Source organism: Hypanus sabinus, chromosome 26, assembly GCF_030144855.1.
Source record: "Hypanus sabinus isolate sHypSab1 chromosome 26, sHypSab1.hap1, whole genome shotgun sequence".
Lineage (NCBI taxonomy): Eukaryota > Metazoa > Chordata > Chondrichthyes > Myliobatiformes > Dasyatidae > Hypanus > Hypanus sabinus.
The window spans coordinates 27,651,574-27,672,157 of record NC_082731.1 but is presented as its reverse complement, the minus strand read 5'-3'; the positions used below and the strand labels follow the sequence as shown (position 1 = coordinate 27,672,157).

The window sequence follows — 20,584 nt, the reverse complement described above, 5'->3', positions numbered from 1 at the left end:
AATTCAGTTTTCTTGCAGGTAATCACTGTAATATCAAGAATCAAAGCAGAATCCATGAAAGACTGCATCCAACAGGACAGAAGAACAAACAATTTGCAAAAGACACTAAATGTGCAAATACTGAAAGGAAAAAAAATAATAAATAAAAATATAATAAATAAGCAATAAATATTGATAACATAAGAGTCATGGAAAGTCAGTCCAAAGTTTGGGGAATGGTTTAGTGATGGGGCAAGAGAAGTTAAGTGAAGATATCCCCTCTGATTCAAGAGTCTGATGGTTGAGTGTTAATAACTATTCCTGAACCTGGCGGTGTGGATCCTGAGGTTCCTGCACCTCTTTTCTGAGACGAGGGCATTGTCTGGATGGTGTGGGTCATCAGTGATGGAGCCTGCTTTCGTGCGACAGCAGTCCTTGTATATGTGCTCAATGTTAGGGAGGTCTTTATCTATAATGGACAGTGACTTCCATTCAAGGGGATTGGTGTTTCCAATCCGGGCCATGATGCAACCAATCACTATACTTTCTGCCACACATCTATAAAAATTTGTCAATATTTTCAATGAAATGACCAATCTTTGCAAACTGGTAAGAAAGTAGAGATGCTGTCATGCTTTCTTCATAATGACATTTACACTGAGTAATTTGAAGTTGCTGAACTTCTCCACCTATGATCCCCTAATGAGGACTATTGGACTTCTGATTTCCTCCTCCTTAAGTCAAATCCTCTCCTTGATGTTGTTGACATGGAGTGACGAGTTGTTGTTGTTGCACGTCTCAGCCAGATTTTCAGTCTCTCCCCATATGTTGATTTATCACCACTCTTGATTCAATCTACAACAGTGGAGTCATCAACAAACTTTAAATATGGCATTGAAGTTTTGCTCAAAATAAAGCGAGTAGAGCAAGGGGCTAAGCACACAGCCTTGTGGTGCACCTGTGCTGATGGAGATGGTGAGGAGATGACAGGGTGGTGAAGAACGCGTTTAGCATACTGGCCTTCACCAGTCAGGGCATGGAGTTCAACAGTGGGGTGATTATGTGGCAGTTATGTTAGTTGTTGATGAGCTCACAGTTGAAGTATTGTTTTTTTCTAAATTTTTTATTGAGTTTTCAAATGATTACAGAAAGAATAAAAAAATTATCTACCCTTCCGCACCCTTAACCCCTCCCCCTTAACATCCCTGTAGAAGAAAAGAAAAAGAAGAAAAAAGAAAGAAAAAAAGAATGCTTGGATATCGGAAGATCCCCATATGTTCTACGGAGTTCATAATAACTTTGGTATATATATTTATTTCTTTCCCCAAATAACCAATTATTTTATCTTCAGAGAACCTATATATTTAATCCTGTCTTTTGTAAATAAGGACGTCAAATTTTCAAAAATGTTTCATGTTTATCTCTTAAATTATAAGTAATTTTTCAAGTGGAATACAGCTGGAAATTTGATTCTTCCAACGACATGTAAGTATGAATCCGATTTCCAAATAACTGCAATAGCCTTTTTGGCTACTGCCGTGCAATATTTATAAATTCTTTCTGATATTTATTCAATTTGGGTTTCGGTTTTATCCCTTCAATATCTCCTAATAAAAATAATATTGTGTTATGTGGAAGTTATGTGTTCCAATAATTTGTTCCAGTAAAACTCTTAAATTTGTCCAAAAAGGTTGAATTTTAGGAGACCAAGTAGAATGTAAAAAAGTACCAATTTTTTTGGTTACATTGGAAACACTGATCAGATAAATTTGGGTTTAATTTATTTATTTTTTGTGGTGTAATATATAATTGATGTAAAAACTTATATTGCACTAATCTTAACCGGACATTTATTGTATTTGTCATACTATCAAGACATAGTCTTGACCAATTTGTTTCTTCAATTTTAATATTCAAGTCAATTTCCCATTTTTGTCTTGACTTATGGATTCCTTGTTTAGTTGCCTGTTTTTGAATCAAACTATACATACAAGAATTTTTTTTTCTAGTTTTTCTTTTTTGAATTAAGGTTTCTATTTCATTAGATTTCGGCAATAACATTGTTTGACCCAATTTTTCTCTTAAATAAACCCTTAATTGGAAGTAACAAAAAAGAGTGTTGTTTGATATTTATATTTATTCTTTAATTGATCAAATGACATTAATATACCTCCTTCAAAACAATCTCCTATATATCTGATCCCTTTTCGAATCCAATTATATAAAAGTTAATTATCCATTTTAAAAGGAATAAGTCTATTTTGAATTAATGATCTCTTTGCTAATAAAGATTTCTTTATCTCATCATCAACATTTATCTTATTCCATAAATCAATCAAATGTTTTAATATAGCATATTCTTTCTTTTCCCGTATCCATTTAGGTTCCCATTTATATATAAAATCTTCTGGTGTATTTTCTCCTATTTTATCTAATTCTATTCTAATCCATGCCAGTTTATCTTTATCAAAAAAGATGCAATAAATCTAAGTTGATTTACTTTATAATAACTCTTAAAGTTTGGAAGTTGTAACCCTCCTAGGTCAAATTTCCATGTCAATTTTTCCAACGATATTCTTGACATCTTACCTTTCCAAAGGAACTTCCTCACACATTTATTAACTCTTGAAAAAACCACTGCGGTAATTGTATTGGTAGTGTTTGAAAAAATATTGTAATCTTTTATAAAATATATTAATTTTTACAGCATTTACTCTGCCTACTAATGTTATTGGTAACGTCATCGATTTATCAAGATCTTCTTGATTTTTTTTCAATAATGTTAAATAATTTAATTTATATAAATTCTTTATATCATTATTAACTCTTATACCTAAATATTTTATACCGTTTATCGGCCATATAAATAGTTATTATTCGATATTAACTATAATCTCCTTTAGTAAGAGGTAAATTTTCACTTTTATCCCAATTTATTGTGTAGCCTGATATTTTCCCATATTCTTCTAATCCAGAGGATAATTTATGCAACGAGTACAATGGGTTTGTTAAATAAAGGAGAACATCATCAGCAAATAAGTTAATCTTGTATTCCTCCTGGTTAATTCTGAAACCCTTAATATCTGGGTCCATTCTAATTAATTCAGCTAATGGGACTATCGCCAACACAAATAAAACAGTGGACATTGGACAACCTTGTCTAGTTGACCTCGTTAACTGAAATGGTGTTGAAATTTGACCATTTGTCACTACTTTAGCTTTGGGATTAGTATTTAAGGTTTTAATCCATTTTATAAAGGATACTCCTAATCCATATTTTTCCAATACCTTAAATAAAAAATCCTATTCCAATCTATCAAATGCTTTTCCTGCATCTAAATCAACTGCCACACTCATTTCCTCCCTCTTTTGAGCCAAATGAATTATGCTAAATAAACGAGTTACATTATCTGCCGATTGTCTATTTTTAATAAATCCTGTTCGATCCATATGTATTAAATTTCGTAAGTATTTAGATAATCTGTTAGATAAGATTTTTGCTATTATTTTATAGTCAGTGTTTAACAAAGAAATAGGTCTATATGATGTTGGCTTTAAAAGATCTCTATCTTTTTTTGGCAATACTATTAAAATAGCTGTCGAAAAAGATTCTGGAAGTTTATGCATTCTTTCCACTTGGTGTATTAACTCCATAAAAGGAGGAATTAATGAATCTTTAAACTTTTTATGTCAGGCGGAAAACCATCTTCTCCTGGGGATTTATTACTTTGAAATGGTCCTAGAGCTTCTTCGACCTCTTTTAATGTAAAAGGCACATCTAATCCCTTCTGTTCTTCCGAATTCAATTTTGGAAGAGTTATTTGTGATAAAAACCTTTCTATCTTGATATTATCATTTTGTGATTCTGATTTATACAGTTCAGAATAACAGTTCTTAAAGGTTTCATTAATTTCTGAAGGTTTATAAGCAATTATATTTACTCTTTTTCAAATTGCATTTATCGTTTTAGAAGTCTGGTCTGTTTTTAACTGCCAAGCAAGAACCTTATGTGATCTTTCACCTAGTTCATAATATCTCTGTTTAGTTATCATAATTGCTTTTTCTGTTCGATATGTCTGAAGTGTATTATATTGTAACTTCTTGTTAACAAGTTGTCTTCATTTTTCTTCTGTCTTATATCTTTGAGATTCTTTTTCCAATTTTGTAATCTCTTTTTCCAATTGATCTATTTCTATCATATATTCCTTAATTTTAGAAGTATAACTTATTATCTGACCTCTCAAATATACCTTCATTGCTTCCCACAATATAAATTTATCCAACTGAATGTCAATTTCTATCTAAAATAAAACGGGATCTGCTTTTTCATAAAATCACAAAAATGTTAACGTTTTAGTAATATTGAATTAAATCTCCATCTATAAATTGATTCCTCTTTATCTATCATTATCATTGTCATTATCAAAGGAGAATGATCTGACAATATTCTTGCTTTATATTCCATGTCTTGAATATTCGTTGTTAATAGGAAAAAATCTATGCTTGAATAAGTTTTATGTCTTTTTGAATAAAATGAATAATCTCTTACTTTTGGGTTAATTCTTCTCCATATATCAATCAAATTTAAATCTTTCATCAATGATAAAGTTAATTTTGATTTTGTGACAACCTTTGTTGATCTATCTAAAACTGGATCTAGACAAAAGTTAAAATCGCCACCTATTAGTATTTTGTCATGTGCGTTAGCCAAACTCAAAAAGACTTCTTGTATAAATTTTACATCATTTTCATTTGGTGCATAAATATTCATAAGAGTCCATAGTTCTGAAAAAAATTGACAATGTAAAATTACATATTTCCCTGCCGAATCAATTAAATTGATTTGTATTTTAATTAGTATTTTTTTCTTATCCAAAATTGCAACTCCTCTTGCTTTTGAGTTAAATGAAGCTGCAATAACATTTACAACTCAATCTCTTTTTAATTTCTGATGTTCTTTCTCTATTAAGTGTGTTTCTTGTAAAAAAAAAGCTATATTTATTTTCATTTCTTTAATGTGTGTTAAGATTCTTTTTCTTTTCACCGGTCCATTAAACACATTACCAATAAAACTTCAAAAATTTAGTAAATTACTCATTATTTTTAATTGGGTTACTCCAATCTATAATAATACCTAATCTTTCAACTTTCGTGGTACCTTGGGGAATCTTTTTAAAATTCTCCATGTTGCTATGTGTGTCCCCACCGATCATCCAGACAAAAAAAGAAAGATAGAAGAAAAATAGGTTATAAGAAAAAAACAAAATACCCCCCTACTAATGTTGTGGATAAAAAAGAACACAACATTACCCCATTCTGTTGTACAGGTCATGGCAATCGCCATGATTACACACGTGAATCCCGTAGCAATCGATCCAAAGCTCCCCAGCTCCCCAGCGACATAAAAAAGTATAATATATGAGAAAAAAAAATACTACTCGCAATTAATATTTCTCAAATTTTGCCTTTCTCCCCCTGTATCATCCTTAAATGTCCATCAATTCCATTCACTGTCTTTGTCTTCATCTTTAATTATGCTTGGAAATCTCTATGTGTAGTTAGCGACTACTTGGGAGTTTTTGTGCGAACTCCTCCGCTTCTTGATAATTGGTAAAAAATCTTTTTCCATCCTCCAAAAAAATTATCAGTGTTGCTGGGTGATGGATTATGAATTTATAACCCTTTTCCCATAAAGCTTTTTTCACTGGGTTAAATTCCTTCTTTCTCTTCAAAAGATTATAACTTATATCAGGATAGAAAAGAACTGCTTTCCCTTCTATCATCAATGGCCCTTTTCTCTTTCTGGCACATTGGGCAGCCGCCTTTAAGATCTTTTCTTTATCTTGGTATCTTAAGCATTTTACCAAAATTGATCGCGGATTTTGATCAGCTTGAGGGCTTGATCTTAAGGCTCTAAAGTTTTTTTCAAAAATGGATCCCTGAAAACTTGGAAATGAATAGTGGTCAAAGGAAATAGGGTAAAGGATGAACTGAAGGAAATTGATATTAGGCAAGAAACGTTGTTGGTTAGACTGTTGAGTCTGAAGGCTGATAAGGTCCCGGGACCTGATGGTCTGCATCCCAGGGTACTTAAAGAGGTGGCTCTAGAAATCGTGGATGCATTGATAATCATTTTCCAATGTTCCATAGATTCAGGAACAGTTCCTGCTGACTGGAGGGTGGCTAATGTTCTCCCACTTTTCAAGAAAGGAGGGAGAGAGAAAACAGGGAATTATAGACTGGTTGGCCTGAGATCAGTGGTGGGAAAGATGCTGGAGTCAATTATAAAAGAGGAAATTATGACACATTTGGATAGCAGTAGAAGGATCAGTCCGAGACTTAACTTTTTTTTTGCTATTCACATACCTAAAGCCCATATAGACAACATCCATTTCCCAGTCATCATCAATCAGCTTCATCACTTCCCAAAAAATCACAGTTGTTTTAAAGGCAGGAATTCCGATACACAAAGCCAGGCTGACGGTTCCTCATCTGTCCATACCTCACCAAATGTGAGTGAATCCTGTCTCTGGGAATCTTCTCCCATCATTTCCCTACATTTGATGGGAAGCTCATGACCTATAATTTGCTGTGAATAGAATTTTTTGAGGAAATATAGCTCTGACTTTACAATGGTAATAGAGAGGACAGTTAAGTAATCCAGAGAAACATGTTGCCCATATACAAAGAAAAACATTAGCAATTTTGCAGACATCTGGGATCTCACTTCACTAAAGGAGATACAAAGATAACTGGCTCTCATCCCAGCGCACTCTATCACGTCTTTATACTGGTGATCACTGTTCTGCTCTTTCAGTTAAGGTGAAGAGCCTTCACGCAAAATGTTGATTACCCATTTCCCTCAAAAATCTCAGATTCACTTAGCCCTAGGTGATCTCATTGGCTCCTCACACAGCCTTCGATCACCTGGACTATACAAATACAAATACCTGTAAAAGGGTGTTGTCTATTGGCTACAGCTTAGCATTTAACACAACTATTCCTACAGTTCTGATCAAAAAGCTTCAGAGCCTGGGCCTCTGTATCTACCCCTGCTACTGGACACCCTGGAAACAGCATCTCCATCTCACTGACAATCAACTGGCACACCTCAGGGGTGTGTCCTTAGCCCACTGCTCTACTGTCTCTACACCCATGACTGTGTGGCTAGACACAGGTCAGGTGCCATCTATAAATTTACTGATGATACAGCCAATGTTGTCAGAATGTCAGATGGTGACGAGAGGGCATGCAGGAGTGAAATATATCAGTTAGTTGAGTGGTGTTGCAGCAACAACCTTGCAGCCACTGTCAGTAAGTCCAAAGAACTGATTATGGACCTCAGAAAGGGTGAGGGAGCACACAACAGTTCTCATAGAGTTATCAGAAGTGGAAAGAGTGAGTAATTTCAAGTTTCTGTGTGTCAATATCTCTGAGGATCTAACCTGGACTCAACATATTGATGCACCTACAAAGAAGGCATGACAGCTGCTATATTTCATTAGGAGTTTGAGGAGATTTGGTAAGTCATGAAAAACACGTAAATTTCTACAGATGTACCTGGAGATCATTCTCACTGGGTGCATCACCGTCTGGTATCAGTGGGGGTACTACAAAAAACTGAAGTAAGTTGCAGTGAGTTGTAAACTTAGACATCTCCATAATGAACACAAGTGTCTGTAGTATCCAGGACTTCTTCAAGAACTGAAGCCTCAAAAAGGTAATGCCCATCATGAAACTGCAAAAATAATTTAAGGACCAATCGTGTTCATTTATGTTCCCTCAGAGAATTTACCTCATCTCATCTCATCTTGATGGGACTGGCAAATCATTGACCAGAGCTGAACTGAAATGCTGGTCTTGTCAGTGACAAACTCATCCATTGGGGAATGGTGAAATAATAATGGTAACGTTTCTCCCAGATGACTGTTCAGATACCCCCCCCTCAGTCACTTTAAGCAAACCTTCCTTCGAAGAGATCTGGACAAAGAGGACAGCGACCATTCTGTGTGAGGTGGTTCACAGTGATTTACAAGGATTCAGTGTAACCTAGCAGGTGGACGGAAGGAAGAGGAAAGATGGGGTGAGGACTCTGGGTCCAGCCAGCAACAGAGGTAAAGACATGATCACCAAACCTGGTTCGGTGTTGGAGTTATAGATAGCCAGACACAGGAGCAAAATGAGTCGAGAAGGGGGCCAATAGCACATCCCTATGGTGCTTCTGTGCTGACGGAGATTGTGGAGGAGATATTTTTGCCAATCTGAACTGAGTAGGGTCTAGAAGCGAGGAAATCAAGGATCAAATTGCACAATTGCGCAACTGAGACCCAGGTCTACTGATTTCTTTTGAGGGGATGATGGTATTAAATGCCAAGCTGTAATTGATAAAGAGCATCCTGATGAATGCAACTGTGCTGTCCAGATGTTCCAGGGTTGTGTGAAGAGCCAACAAGACAGCATCTGCTGTAGACCTGTTGTGACAGTGGGTGAATTGAAGCAGATCCAAGTCACCAGACAGGAGCCAATATGCTTCCACCCTCTGAAAGCACTTCATCAATGTGGATGTAAGTGCCACTGGGTGACAGTCATTTGGACAGGTTACCAATTAGGTCACTGCTCATTCTTCAAAATTCCAGCGAAAAATGACACTGAGAAGACGTATGGAATTGATAGGGGGGGAAATGTCTTCCTGAACTCAATGAAACTCAGTATCGGTGGAGGGTGGAGGAAACAACTTGTACTGATCTGCCTCCATTGTATCCACACCTCTCAGGAACCTCTCCCCCATCCCATTCAACAAAAACCTCCCTACAGATCAGCTCCTGTACACATACAGAGACCGCTGGCCCATCATACCCCTGCACACACAACAACAATTTAAACTTTACCCCACTCATCCTGCACTTTCCCCTCCACCTGCAGCTGCCCGCTCTTCTGGTAAAAGCAATCCCTGATGAATGTGATGAATGAATTCACTCCACTGCCCATCTTTAACCATCTTCTCACAGATCTGAATCAGCCTTTGCAGTTACAACAAAATAATTCCCTCCTGTCCATCTGTTCTTTCTCATTGAAAGTAAAATTGTGTTTCCCAAACTCACCAGTGGAAACAGTACCACACCATGTACTCTTGCTCATAGGAGCTGGTATCAGTCATTCTCCATTAAACAATTAGATCACGACAGGTCTGCACCTCAACCCCATGATACACCTCTCTGTATTATCATAGCATAGTGGGACACACTGCTGGGAGACCCAAGTGATACACCCAGCCCTCCCACTCACTGGTTTGAGCCATCAGATCATCAGATCAGTTGTAAATTAACAACATTCTTGAGAGGGCTGGAATTGGGGAACTTGCCCAGGATGAGGGGGAATGAAATCCAAAGCATGGACCAAGCAATCATGTACTGACAGCTATTAATTGTGTTCCAGCTCCGAAGCTCAGCTCCCTTGCTCCATACCGGGAGGTGATCCACAGTCAAGCAAATGCTATCCTGGGCTGTGTGATATCTGGATTCTCTCCTGACAAGGTTAAAGCATCCTGGAAAAAAGCTGGATCTGCCCAAGAAGGCATCGTACTCCCTTCCAAGCTGAGATCTAATGGTACATTTGAAACAATCGCTTATCTGACAGTGCCTGTGCAGGAATGGACCAAGGAACAGAAATATACTTGTGAAGTAAATCACACACCTTCTGGTTTTAGTGGTCAGGTCAACATGAAGTATCAAGAGGGTGAGTGATGCCTGAAGAAAAATCAATTAACTTACAGCACTGAACTACTTAACAGATACTCCCACACAATTCCTGTCCCTACTGTCAATCTTCTTGAGTGATGTACAGATGATCTTTGCACTTTGAATCAACTCGTATCACCAGCAGCTTTAACCCCATCTACTGGGCAGGAAAGGTGTAAGATTAGGTCACCTGTCCATTCTGTCTCAATAATTTTAGATGTCTCTGTTTGTAGTTATAATGAAAATATGTTAGTGAGCAAAGCTTTACCATTTGGATAAATTCCACACTTTCTCTTTTCAGTTTTCTCAGTGTTAGTTCCTCAAAAAATATCTCCGCAATTTTGTATTTGTTTCAGTCCCCAGAGTCTGTTTCTAGTGTTTCCTGAGAGACTCTTCCGTCGATTGTCCACTCACTGACATGTAGTTGCCTGGATTATTTTTGAATTGATGCTCAGTCCTCGAGTGAATGTTGTGACCTTGTGTCGTCAGACCCTCGACCATGTATTTCAATTTGACTTCCCATTCCCATTCTGAATTGCCTGTCCATGGTTTCCTCTACTGCCATGGTGAGGCCAAAGTCAGGTTGGAGTAGCAACACCTCATATTCCATCCAGATACCTGCCAACCTAATGGAATGAGTACTTATTTCTTAACTTCCAGTAATCGACTCCTGCTCTTTTATTCTCCCTTTAGTTCTATTCCCCATATTAGATACCCCCTCATCCCTTCACTTCTCCTCACCTGCCCATCTCCATTTGGTTCCCTTTCTCCTGCACTTTCCTCCATGGTCCACTGTCCAATCAGATTCCTTCTGCTTCAGCCATTTATGTCTTCCACTTATCCCCTGCCAGCTTCTTACTTCATACCCCCTCCCCATCCACACCCTTTCCCCCTCACCTGGTCTCACCTCTCTTCTGACAGAATGTATTCCTCTCCACTCCATCCACCTCTTATTCTGGCTTCAGCCCACTTCCTTTCCAGTACCGGTGAAATCTCTCAGCCCAAAAGATCGACTGTTTATTTCCCTCCATAGACGCTGCCTGACTTCCCATGTTCCTCCAGCATTTTGTGTGTGTTGTTCAAGATCTCCAGCATCTGTTGAATCTCTTGTGTCTCTGGTTGTCCATACACTCATTCATTTGTGTACATTGTTGCTTCAGTGTGACTCAGATCCCAATTCCAGTTTCCTTGGCCAGATTCCCTCCTGTCTGATCAACATGTACAAACAAGTGGAGGGACTCATCAGGTCGGACAGCATCCAATGGAAGCGAGCAGTCAATGTTTCGGGCCGAGACCTTTCATCAGGACTGAAGAAGGACTGGGCAAGGGCCTCATAAAGAAAGTGGGGGGAGGGTGGGAGGGAGAAGGCTGGTAGGTGCCAGATGAAAAACCAATCAGAGGAAAGATCAGGGGTAGGGGAGGGGAAGCAGTGAGGGGATAGACAGGAAAGTTGAAGAGGAATGTAAGGGGAAAGCACTATGGGTAGTAGAAGAAGGCAGAATCATGAGAGAGGTGATAGGCAGCTGGAGGAGGAGGCAGAGTGAAACTGGGATGGGGGAAGGGAGGGGGCGGCAATTACCAGAAGTTGGAGAATTCAATGTTCATACCAAGGGGATGGAGATTAGCCAGACGGTAGATGAGGTGTTGCTCCTCCAACCTGAGTTTGGCCTCATCATGGCAGTAGAGGAGGCCATGTATGGACATATCCAAATGGGAATGTGAAGCTGAGTTGAAGTGGGTGGCAACTGGGAGATCCTGTCTGTTGTGGCGGATGGAGCAGAGGTGCTCGACAAAGTGGCCCCCCAATTTGCGTCGGGTCTCGCTGATGTAGAGAAGGGAGCACCAGATGCAATAGATGACTCCAGCAGATTAACAGGTGAACTGTTGCCTCACCTGGAAGGACTGTTTGGGGCCATGAATGGTGTTAAGAGAGGTGGTGTAGGGACAGGTGTAGCACTTATGCTTGCAGGGATAAGTACCAGGTGGGAGATCTGTGGGGAGGGACGTGTGGACCAGGCAGTCACGTCCCTCACCACAGATCTGCCTGAATTTAGTCCAAGAGGAAAACTCAAGGAATGTCAGAAAGGAGAATGTTTTGCTAGAAATACCCAAACATTGACAGAATTATATGCTTCTTGTGGAATAACACCAGCATTCAGCAATAAGGGGAACAATCCTGATTCTCAGGAATTATGAGGGGATCACATTTCCCAGGGACTGCTGAACATCAAGACCAGGCTGATATGGGACATAACCAAGAAATCTGCAGAAAACATGTTTATCAACATCACAGTTCTGATTAAACCGAGATTCACAATTCAGTGACCCTTCAGTGTCCATCGAGGTTTGCAGATTTCTGATATAACACAACAACAATGATCATCCAGATTACACCCACTGACTTTCTGTTTTAAAAGAAAATTGCTCATGATCTTATTGAAATGAGAAAGGTTAAGAAATACACATCATACCTTGTCGGATGATCCGACCCAGTCAGACAGGAACTGTGTGTGTTACATCTGCTCTTTCTTCAGACAAAGACACTGACTCACAGTCTCACTGAAGGACTCAACCGTGACACAAACAAAATCAGCCTCCACACTAAATGTCAAAGAGCAAAAACACTCCACGTTCCCAAAGGTGACAACGTGTTTAAGCAACATACACAAAGTGCAGAGAGCTGCAATGTAAGTGAACTGATGATTGTGCATTGGGAGACGGCCTCAATAACTTCACACAAAACCGACACTATCCCAAAGGACAGGTGACCCAACACTTGATCAAAGAGCTGTTTTATTCATTTATCATTTCCTATCAATCACTGATCGCTCTGGAACTGAGGGACTTGCTGCCTCATTCCTGATGGTGATTCAGGTTCAGCTGTGTTGCTGCAGGTCTGGAGTCACAGACCAGCTGGATCAGATGGGACTTCTCTCCGGAAGTTATCACAGGGAATGACACTGCAAATACCTCCATAGACATCTTTCTATTCCAAAAAGCATTGATGAATTGAATTTAAACTCCCATCCACCAGGTTGGATTTTGAACCCATGTTGCCAGTTCATCAGTCCCTAACTTATGGATACACAACAAGTATCCCTGTGGTCTTTTTAATCCAAAAAACGTTGATGAATTCAGTTTAAAATCCCATCCACCCGGTTGGGATTTGAACCCATTTTGCCAGTTCATCAGTCCCTAACTGAAGTATATACTCTGACAGTGGCTACTCATTTCAAGAGAGACAGAGTCTTCAATGTTAATCAGCAAGAATGCTAAAACCACAGGCACCAGCAGAAGTAGTGCCCATGTATGATTGAGCAGAGTTGAAAGAATACAATGTTTTCTGAAGTTTGTGTGGGTGGTGAAGGTTGCAGAGATGGGGAGAGGCACAGCCACAGTAAGATTGGAATGTCGGGATGTGAAGTTATTAAACTGAGTGAATCCCAGGCTCAGCCCAGATGGAGAAAGGGATTCTCTTTGATTCACAGTGTTCATTGTACTGATCAATGGCACTGAGTCTCCAAGCAAAGAATACACTGAGCTGTGTCTCTGCTGAGAAATCTGAATGCTACTCTGACTCACAGAGCTCCATCTCACAGTGAAGCAGTTGGTACAGTTATTAGAAAGGGATTCAAAACGTAGTTAGCACATCCTTTGTTCTGATTTCCTTTTCTGAATCAAAACTTGGAGGAATATGAGACACATGATTCAGTCCTGGGTGTTTCTGTTATTCGGTTTGCATTAAATGCAGCTGTCATGTACTGATAATCTATCTTGACCTAACACCACCAATAGAAATATCTCCACAAGATTCTGAGCATTTCCATTTCTAATCCACAGAATTGTCTGTCTTTATTCAAAATCCCAACATTGAAGAGTTGTGGATCGACAAGACTGCTACCGTGAAGTGCACGGTTCTCTGTACAGATCCAGAAGATATCCACATCTCTTGGCACGTGGGCGGGAAGGAGAAAACTAGTGGACCTGTCAGACATCAAGCAGAGAGGGAGGGGTCCCAACACAGAGTGCTCAGCGAACTCCAGATCAGTGTGGAGGAGTGGTTCAGTGGGGTGGAGTACGAGTGCTCTGCTGAGGAATTTCCTTCATCTTCCCGAGTGTCAGCACGGACCAATAGTATCAAAGGTGGGTAAGAGGCCAGCGATTAAATGGCCAGCATTAGTTACCTGAGTCAAAATGTTTGACATTTCCTGTTTTCTTGTCTATTAAAAGATAAAAAGTCCCAAGGTCAGATTGCTGCCTCCACCTCAGGAAGAGACCAAGAAAAGGAAAATGGCCACACTGGAGTGTGTGGTCTCCGGATTCTACCCGGACCAAATAAATGTCATCTGGGAGAAAGACAACACCGCAATTACCTTCAATACCACCACTACACTGACTGCTCTGGAGCAGGGGTGGACTTTCAGTGCCAGACACTTCCTGACCGTGAGTTTACAGGAGTGGAAGACAGAATCAGTCTTCAGCTGTATAGTGAATCATCCCCCCTCCAACACCCATATCAAGAAGCAAGTGAAGAATGTCCCAGGTAGGATCCTGGTACTCAACCCATTATTGAAATTGTTTATATTGTGCTATGAATTCAAGGTCAACACTAAATCACAGTGTAGTTCTGGTTTAGTTCTGTGAGTGAACTGATAAAGTTCAAAGTACAAGGTACATTTATTATCAAAGCCTGTGCACCATATACAACCTAGAGATTCTCTTCTTCCAGGCAGCCACAAAACAATGAAATATAATAGAATTCCGAGTCAAACATCCAATGTGTGAATAAAGAACAAACAAACAATCCACAGAACCTGAACCGCAGAGTCCCCTGAAGTAAATCCACAGCCACGTCACCAGTTCAGCACTGCAACCGGTCCAGGAGACCAATGGCTGCAGGTCACTGCCACGGAGCCAGGCTCAGTGCTGAGGTGAGTGCCGATGGCTGCAGGCCGCAGCTGCAGAGTCAGTTCAGTGCTGAGGTGAGTGAAGTCTCATCGAGTAGTGAAATGAATACCAGTTTATCCATTGCCTCAGACTCAATGCCTTCCTCTTTTTAATCTCTCTTGGCACTTAATTCGGCCAATCATCGGTTTGTTTTCCGCTTTCAACGAACACAATCCACACTTTCACCATTGAAATAATAGGATCCCAGAAAATACTTTCAGAACTGGAGTAGAATCCAGACCATTTCACTGGACAGGCACTCTGGAATTTGCTGGTACTCATCTTCAAAATGCTCCCTCCATTTACTTTTCAACATAATCCCAGCCCCTGATTAGTGTCTCAGTAGTGACTGAATTTCCAGCAGAGCAGCTCTCCCTCTGCTCCTGTGTGGGAACAGTCAGCCTGGACAATGTGTAGAAGCCTCTGGAGGGCGGCTTGAACACACAACGTTCTGATAAATCAGCAGCAAATTTTGTTACACCTAACAGAGAAAAAGTGTGCATTTTAATATTTGTGACAAATACTAAATATTTCTTATAAATTTTGAAATATGACCTATACTTTCTGGAAGATTTTCACTTGAGATTTTGCTCTGTTTCCTGTTCTGCCAACACACTCTGTATTTGTTTTTTTAAGTTGCTAGTAACAGTTCAAGTGACTATGAAACTGCAAAAACAGTGTAACGGTCAACCCTGTTCATTTCTGTCCCCTCAGGATGTTTACCCTTTCTGTTCAAAAGGGGAGATTCCTTTCTTGAACAGTGTAGATTCATCTCATCTCGTCTTGATGGGACTGGCAAATCATTGACCAGAGATGAAAAAAAATGCTGGTTTTGTCAATGAGAAATTCGTCCATCGGGAAATGGGGAAATAATAATTGTGACGTTTCTCCCAGATGAATGTTCAGATACCCACCTCTCAGTCACTTTAAGCAAACCTTCCTTCGAAGAGATTTGGACAAAGAGGACAGCAATCATTCTGTGTGAGGTGGTTCACAGTGATTTACAGAGATTCAGTGTAACCTGGCAGGTGGACGGAAGGAAGAGGGAAGATGGGGTGAGGACTTTGGGTCCAGACAGCAACAGAGTTGAAGACATAATCACCAGCAGACTGACAGTCCCTGCTGCAGAGTGAAACAGTGGGGCTGAGTTCTCGTGTGTGATAGAGGATGAGAGTTTGCCAACACCGGTGAAGAAATCCATCAGGAAGGACACAGGTATATGTGGACAGAATTCAGTGTGTGTCTGATCTCAGCAATTGGACATATTTATCACCATCCAGCACTGTGATAGAATATAGAAAATGAGAACAGCAACAGGCCATTGTGTCTCTCAATCTTCTGAACCATTCAATCTGGTCTCAGCTGATCATCCAAACTCAATCCCTGTTCCTGCTTTCTCCAGATGTCCTTAGACCCATTCACATGAAGTATATACAACCCTTTCTTGAATATATTACATGATAATTCTTCAAGTGCTTTCTGTGGGAGAGAGTTCCACAGGTTCTCACTCCCTCTCACATGTACACAGCTGCCACCCCTGCTCCAGGGGAGATGGAACAAACAGCACAGGGTGATGCAAGTCCAGGGGCTGAGTTCCACTTTCTGTCGAGTTGCTGTGTTCAGCGACACCCATTGATTGAACTGAATGGACTAACCTCACTGGAAGCTGCAAAATGCAGCATGTTCAAGATTTCCACTCCACAAATCCCAATGATGAGCAGAAAGGGAAAAGCCTTTAGTTTCAGATAAAGTGAAGTCTCTCAGATTTAGAAATTGTTCATGTTGGTACAAGACCAGAATGTGTTGTGTAAGGAGGGAGTTATTGGAGGATTCACTCTAACTGAGATTCTCTCTGTTCCAGGTGGTGTTCTGACTTGTCCTGAGGTATACCTCCTCCCCCCTTCATTGGATGAGGTAGACACCGATCAGACTGTGACCTTGATGTGCCTGGTCACCAAGTTCTGTCCCAGAGAGATTTATATGGCCTGGATGGCCAATGACACCCTTCTGAAGATGGGTTTGTGAACCAGCCGGTGACCACGGACCCCAGAAAAGGCTGGAACACAATGACCAGTCAGCTGAAGGTTTCTCCTGAGGAGTGGAAGAGCGGCACCACTTTCTCCTGTGTGGTGGGTCATGAGTCGCTCACAACCAACCTGTTCCGAAGCATCAATAAATCTCACAGCAAACCCACCCTGGTCAATGTCTCACTTGTTCTGACTGATAGTTTTAAATCTTGTGTGTAACACTGTGTGATTCAATCCATGAAAACCTAGTTTTGTTAGTTTTAATATTATTAATTTTCACAGAGGATTACTTAACTGATTAAAAATGTTTAAAATCTGAATCTTTTAAAATAATTAAGTATGAAATTAAGATCAAGAACCAAATTAAGGACAAACATGATTCACCTCAAATCTCTGAGTTTGTACGTTCATCCTAAGACCTTCTTCTGCCATGTTTGAATGGATTTCAACCCTGTGTGGGACTGACTGCACAATGTATTAAATCTTTGTGTCAATGCACTGATCCAAGTTCAATAAATGTGATGAGAAAATGTTTTAGCTGTGATTTTAGGAGACCGGAAATAAGGAACTTTCAACATGAGGTGTGGTGGGTGACACACACTCAGGGAGAAATATGTGTCTTTGTAACTATGGTGTCTAAACCCTTCCTGCATCGGGTGTCCCCCTGATCAGCTGTCCTCTAATGGTCAGAGAAAATAGAACCTACGGCCATCTGACAAAGAGGTGAGAGTGCCAACCACTGGCCAGACAATATATTTGTGTCAAAGATGTCGGATCACTGTTTGAGGGCTCCTTGTCCCCATTAACTTTGCTGCTCCTCATCTAGTGCATGTGAGATGCTAACTAAATGAAATATATCATTGTTGGGAACAGTTCTTTTGCAATTGCACAGTTAAACATCTGTCTGTCAGGGCAGATGGTTTGCATCTGTACTGAAGGGGGACTAATATCCTCACAAGAAGGTTTGCTAATGCTGCATGGCTGGGGTGGGGCTGGTTAATCTAGAGTCACGGGGATGAGAACCAAAGGGTCAGGACAGATAGTCGTGAGGTTGTGGAGAGAGATATCTCGAATTAAATGGTTGAGCATGAGTAATGTTCTGAGCGGCATATATTTCAAAGCAAATATCATTGTAGGAAAGCCAAATGAGCTCATGTCATAGATCAACATAAGGAATTATGATCCTGTAGACATCAGTGAGACTTGGCTGCAGGAGAGGCAGGACTGGCAACTCAATATTCCAGAGTTCCTTTGGTTTAGACACGTCAATGCAGGAGGGATTAAAGGGGGATGGATGGAGTTACTTGTCAGGGAAATTGTCACAGCAATAAGCAGTCAGGAGAGACTGAAGAACTCTCCTAGTTCGGCTTTATGGGTGGAAATAAGGAATAAAAAAGGTATGACTACATTAATGGGGCTATATTATGGATCACCCAATAGTCTGCAGGATTTAGGTGTACAGATTGGTAGCGAGATCACAACTGTTGCCAAGAACATAAGGTTGTGGTAGTAGGTCATTTCAACTTTCCACATGTTGACTTGGACTCCTATTCTATAAAAGGGATGGAGTTGGTGAAATGTACACAGGAAAGTTTCCTTAATCGGCATGGAGAAGTCCCAATGAGAGTGTGTGGAATACTCGATGCCTTTTTAGGGAATGAGACAGGGCAGCTGACAGAAGATTGTATAAGGGAACACTGCATCTACTGATCAAAATGCAATTAGTTTCAAAAGAAATATGGAAAAGATAAATCTGGTTCACAGGTTCAGATTCTAAATTCGAGAAAGGCCAATTTTGATGGTATCAGAAAGGATCTGGCAAGTGTGAGTTGGGACAGGGTGTTTTCTGGCAAAGGTGTTCTTGGTAAGTGGGAAGCCTTCAAATGTGAAATTTTGAGAGCACATTGCTTGTATGTGCCTGTCAGAATAAAAGGTAATGATGACAGGTTTAGGGAGCCTTGGTCTTCAAGAGATATTGAGGGCCCTGGTGAAGAAGAAAAAGGAAGTGCTCAGCAGGGTCAGGCAGGTAGGAACAAATGAGGTATTTATAGGGTATAAGAACTGCAAAAAACCTAAGAAATAAATAAGAAGAGCTAAAGGAATGGACGAGGTTGCCCTAGCAGGCAAAGTGAAGGAGAATCCTTAGGGATTTGACAGGTATGTCAAGGTGAGGCAGTAAATTTGATTGGATATTGGCTTTGTGGTAGAAGCCAGAGATGGTAGTAGATGCTTGCTTCTCTGACTGGAAGCCTGTGACTGGTAGAGTTTCACAGGGTTGGTGCTGGGTCCATTGTTGTTTGTTATCTGAATCAATAATCTAGATGATAATATAGTTAACTGGATCAGCAAATTTGTAATTGACACCAAGATTGTTGGGGGGGGGGGCGGTGGAGTGGACAGCAAGGAAGACTATTGGAGCTTGCAGTGGGATATGAACCAGATGGTAAAATAGCAAATGGAATTTAATGCAGGCAAGTGTGAAGTGTTGCAGTTTGGTAGGTCCAACCAGGGTAGGTCTTACACAGTGAACAACAGGACTCTGAGGAGTGAAGTAGAACAAATGGATCTGGGAATACAGGTCCATAATTCATTGGAAATGGAGGCACAGGTAGATAGGATCATAAAGAAAATTTTTGGCACATTGGTCTTCATAAATCAAAGTACTGAGTACAAGAGATGGGAAGTTATCTTAAAGTTGTATAACACATCGTGAGGCCTCATTTGGAGTACAGTGTGCAGTTACTAACCTACAGGAAAGATGTCAATAAGCTTGAAAGTGTACGGAGAAAGATGGATTCTACCAGGACTGGAGACACTGTGTTATAAGATTACATAGGTTAGGACTTTATTCCTTGGAACAGAGAAGATTGAGGATAGATTTGATGGAGGTATACAAAATTATCAGGGTTATTGATAGGGTAAATGCAATCAGGCTTTTTCCACTGGAAAAACATCAACTGGGAGGTACACCAACTAGCAATCGTGGGTTAAGGGTGAAAGGTGAAATGTTGAAGGGGAACACTCGGTAACTTCACTCAGAGATTTGTGAGAGTGTGGAATGAGCTGCCAGAACAAGCTCGATTTCAATGTTTAAGAGAAGTTTGGGTGGTTACATGGATGGGCGGTGTATGGAGGGTGATGGTCTGGGTGCAGGTCAGTCGGACTTGGCAGTATAAATGACTTGGCACAGACTAGATGGGCTGAAAGGCCTGTCTCTAGGCTGTACTTTTCTATGACTCAATGGGCAGAAAAATGGCAGATGGAATCTAAGTGTGATGTGTTGCAATTGGCCTTCACAGATCTCGGTATTATGTACAGGAAATTGGACGTTATGTTGAAGTTGTATAAGACATTCCTGAGGTTAAATTTGGAGTACAGGTACATGAATGGGTGGGATATGAATGGCTATGGTCTGGGAGCAAGTCAATGGGACTAGGCAGTTTAAATACTGGATGGGCCGAAGGGCCTGTTTCTGTAACTGAAGTGACTGTCAGACAGTGATCGAGGCCAGACTGTCTGTGTCTACGTTGCCTGGAGTTTAGAAGAATCCGGGATTTCTGGACTCAAACATATCAGATACAAAAGGGGCACAAGAGGGTTGATGTTGAGAGATTGCCACCTGTCAGAGAGCAACGAACAAGGGGACATAGTTACAAAATAAGGAGTCGGACATTTGAAACTGTGGTGCAGAGAAATTTCTTCTCTCAGAGGGAACGAATCCCTAGAAATCTCAGTCCAGAGCACGGAATCTGGTGGTCTACTCTTTCTCCTGTTTTCTTTTCTTTTCTTCTTGTGAGTTCAGTATAGACAGAGACAGAGAGAATTGCAAGAAGAGACAAAGGATGAGATCAGAACTGTGCAAATAAAGAAACAGTGTGTGAATATTTGAAGAGA

At 40.3% G+C, this 20,584-nt stretch overlaps 1 pseudogene; it reads left to right on the top strand.

Moving 5' to 3' along the window:
* The first annotated feature begins 1,238 nt into the window (after window positions 1-1,238).
* On the top strand, window positions 1,239-16,959 carry LOC132381347 (Ig heavy chain C region-like; annotated as a pseudogene).
* Window positions 16,960-20,584: the final 3,625 nt, after the last annotated feature.